Here is a 4,101-nt window from a genome sequence, read left to right on the forward strand (position 1 = left end):
GGGAGAACAAGTATTTGATACACTGCTGATTTTGCAGGTTTGCCTACTTACAAAGCATGTAGAGGTCGGTAATTTTTATCATAGGTATACTTCAACTGTGAGAGACGGAATCTAAAACAAAAATCCAGAAAATCACATTGTATGATTTTTAAGTAATTCATTTGCATTTTATTGCATGACATAAGTATTTGATACATCAGAAAAGCAGAACTTAATATTTGGTACAGAAACCTTTGTTTGCAATTACAGAGATCATATGTTTCCTGTAGGTATTGACCAGGTTTGCACACACTGCAGCAGGGATTTTGGCCCACTCCTCCATACAGACCTTCTCCATATCCTTCAGGTTTCGGGGCTGTCATTGGGCAATACAGACTTTCAGCTCCCTCCAAATATGTTCTATTGGGTTCAGGTCTGGAGACTGGCTAGGCCACTCCAGGACCTTGAGATGCTTCTTACGGAGCCACTCCTTAGTTGCCCTGGCTGTGTGTTTCGGCTCGTTGTCATGCTGGAAGACCCAGCCACGACCCATCATCAATGCTTTTACTGAGGGAATGAGGTTGTTTGCCAAGATCTTGCGATACATGGCCCCATCCATCCTCCCCTCAATACGGTGCAGTCGTCCTGTCCCCTTTGCAGAAAAGTATCCCCAAAGAATGATGTTTCCACCTCCATGCTTCACGGTTAGGATGGTGTTCTTGGGGTTGTACTCATCCTTCTTTTTCCTCCAAACACGGCGAGCGGAGTTTAGACCAAAAAGCTCTATTTTTGTCTCATCAGACCACATGACCTTCTCCCATTCCTCCTCTGGATCATCCAGATTGTCATTAGCAAACTTCAGACGGGCCTGGACATGCGCTGGCTTGAGCAGGGGGACCTTGCGTGCGCTGCAGGATTTTAATCCATGACGGCGTAGTGTGTTACTAATGGTTTTCTTTGAGACTGTGGTCCCAGCTCTCTTCAAGTCATTGACCAGGTCCTGCCGTGTAGTTCTGGGCTGATCCCTCACCTTCCTCATGATCATTGATGCCCCACGAGGTGAGATCTTGCGTGGAGCCCCAGACCGAGGGTGATTGACCGTCATCTTGAACTTCTTCAATTTTCTAATAATTGCGCCAACAGTTGTTGCCTTCTCACCAAGCTACTTGCCTATTGTCCTGTAGCCCATCCAGCCTTGTGCAGGTCTACAATTTTATCCCTGATGTCCTTACACAGCTCTCTGGTCTTGGCCATTGTGGAAAGGTTGGAGTCTGTCTGATTGAGTGTGTGGACAGGTGTCTTTTATACAGGTAACGAGTTCAAACAGCTGCAGTTAATACAGGTAATGAGTGGAGAACAGGAGGGCTTCTTAAAGAAAAACGAACAGGTCTGTGAGAGCCGGAATTCTTACTGGTTGGTAGGTGATCAAATACTTATGTCATGCAATAAAATGCAATTTAATTACTTAAAAATTATACAATGTGATTTTCTGGATTTTTGTTTTAGATTCCGTCTCTCACAGTTGAAGTGTACCTATGATAAAAATTACAGACCTCTACATGCTTTGTAAGTTGGAAAACCTGCAAAATCGGCAGTGTATCAAATACTTGTTCTCCCCACTGTATGTGTCATGCATGTTGCAAATTATGCATGTTTTATCTGAACTTTGTTAATGGATCAACCTACAGTATACTTACAGTATTAATCAATCAAAAATCAAGGTAAGTTTTTCCATTGTGGTTTGGTGCATTTTCCATAGGTGACAGGAGCCAAAGAATTAGAGAGGCTTGCTGCCGTCGCCAAGCTTGTCCTGGTGTTGCCCCATGCAAACGCAGATGCTGAGAGGGTGTTTTCAGTTGTGGGACTGAACAAAACCAAGAGAAGAAACAGCCTAGCATTGGATGGCATAAAGATGGCCAATCTGGAGCCCTGCTTCAAATGGGAGCCCCCCTCCGATATCATCAAGGCCTCCAAGAAGGCCACAGGCCAGCATAAACATGCCGACAGATCATAGACAAGAGGCTCATTTGAGATGAGCCAGGTCTGCGCAGAATCGATCACCGGCGATCACCGCCCAATGCATGCTGGTTAGATTGCTTTTCACCGACTGCAGGACCCAGGCGGACCCAGGACAAAATCTCACTCCAAGGTTTTTTGAAAAGTTGGCAGGTATGCATCACGTCATGTTTCAGCATGATAATGCAGGGCCCAATGTCGCAAGGATCTGTACACAATTCCAGGAAGCTGAAAATGTCCCAGTTCTTCCATGTCCTGCATACTCACCAGACATGTCACCCATTGAGCATGTTTTGGAGGGCTGGATCGACGCGTACCACAGCTTGTTCCAGTTCCCGCCAATATACAGCAACTTCGCACAGCCACTGAAGAGGAATGGGACAACATTCCACAGGCCACAATCAACAGATTGATCAACTCTATGCAAAGTATAAGTATCCCGGAGGAGGAGGAGGCAGCGGCAGATACCCTGTTCTCATGTAATGGGGTAGGGCCCAGTGATGCCAAGGGCCCAGAGCTGGAGAGAGATGCCTAGCGCACACATCATTATTTGAGTTAAGCTGCTTGTTCAATAAGATAGAATATATACCTTGTTATTAGCTTGTACCTATAATTGTTGATCAGTTAGGTAGTGTCGTATATGGAGATTATGTCTGTGTTAAATGTTTTTCATGAAGAAATGGAATGTTGTTTAGGCCAGAGGGGGGCTGTTTTATGATGTTATTTGAAATGTGCCGTTTGGAGGGTGACGCCCGAGGGGAGACTGGTGATTGGCCAGAAGAGGGGGTAACCCTTATTTTGGTATTGTCTATATAAGAAGGGTTTAGACAATAAACCACAGAGCGGTTATTATAATTCGAGGCCACTGCTCTCCAGACCTCGCGAGTCTGTAAACTTATGCTGTAAGCTTGTGATAATGAATAAAGACTTTCTAATCAAAGTGCAGCATAGGCAGACTCCTTTGTTTTACAGCAAGAGCACCTGCAGCCGACGCGACACGGCAAATAGCCACCAGCAGCCGACGCGACACGACAAATGGGGGCTCGTCCGGGATTGGTCTGCATCTCTCCCCTGTGCATTCGCAGCCGCCAGGCTAACTCCGGTCTGAAGTCATGACCAGGCAGGGGGTGAGTGTTCACAGCTTGGTATGGGCACTGCGTGTGTACATTGGAGGATGAAGCAGGTGTCGTTATTGTTGTCGACTCGAGTCTGTATTGAAATATTCTAGAATATAATCCATTGGTTTGCGGCAGATAATTGGATTTTAGAGGTCAAAACGGTAGGATTTCGTCAGATTATGGGAAGTGTACACTAAGGCCGATATGCGCATACATTAGAGCACTGTACCGCTTAAGTCCCTAGATGTGGGCCATTTAGAATATGACAGGCCGGCAAATCCGGGTGCACGATAGAATGTGCAATCGGTGAGTTTGGAAGAACTCGGTTTTATGGGATTTATCTGATTGTGATTATAATTCGATACTCGTCCGACGGGGGGTTTGATTGGGTTTGATTTCTCGGTGTAATGCTCATTTTAACCACGGTAGCAAAAACGGTAGGATAATATGTGAAATGAAATAAGGGCAGTGCGGGGTATTTATTGGTGTGTGGTAGGCTGCAGTTAGCTAAAGGCTAAGGCTAATGTTGATGCCAAATGCTGGAGTGGGGTTATGCCACCTTGGACAAAGAGGCTAATGCTAAAGGCTAATTATGTGGCGTGGTACATGCTAACGGATGTCCTTAGAGGCCCCGTTGCGACGGATAAAGTCTCTTAAACTTGTTTATGTGTTTGTAAGTCAGGTTATATGTTTTGTGAGCGCTGTTAAATGTTGTTTGACTATGTGGGGAAACGGAGATACAGTGGGACTGTTAACTCTGTAGGTTTAGGGAGAGAGTAGAAAAACGCCATTCCAGGGTGAAACGTATTGAGGAATGATATTTGCGCATGCGTGGGATTTTACTAACCACATCTGTTAAACTGCAGGGGGAGACAGAGGAACACAGATGACGGGACGAATAGGCACACAGAGATTTTAAAACGAATCGTCTAGTTTAAACGGCGGTTGGTTGAAGATGAAACTTGTTTTGGGACCTATTGAATTTATA

The sequence above is a fragment of the Coregonus clupeaformis genome, unplaced genomic scaffold (assembly GCF_020615455.1).
Source record: "Coregonus clupeaformis isolate EN_2021a unplaced genomic scaffold, ASM2061545v1 scaf0819, whole genome shotgun sequence".
NCBI lineage: Eukaryota > Metazoa > Chordata > Actinopteri > Salmoniformes > Salmonidae > Coregonus > Coregonus clupeaformis.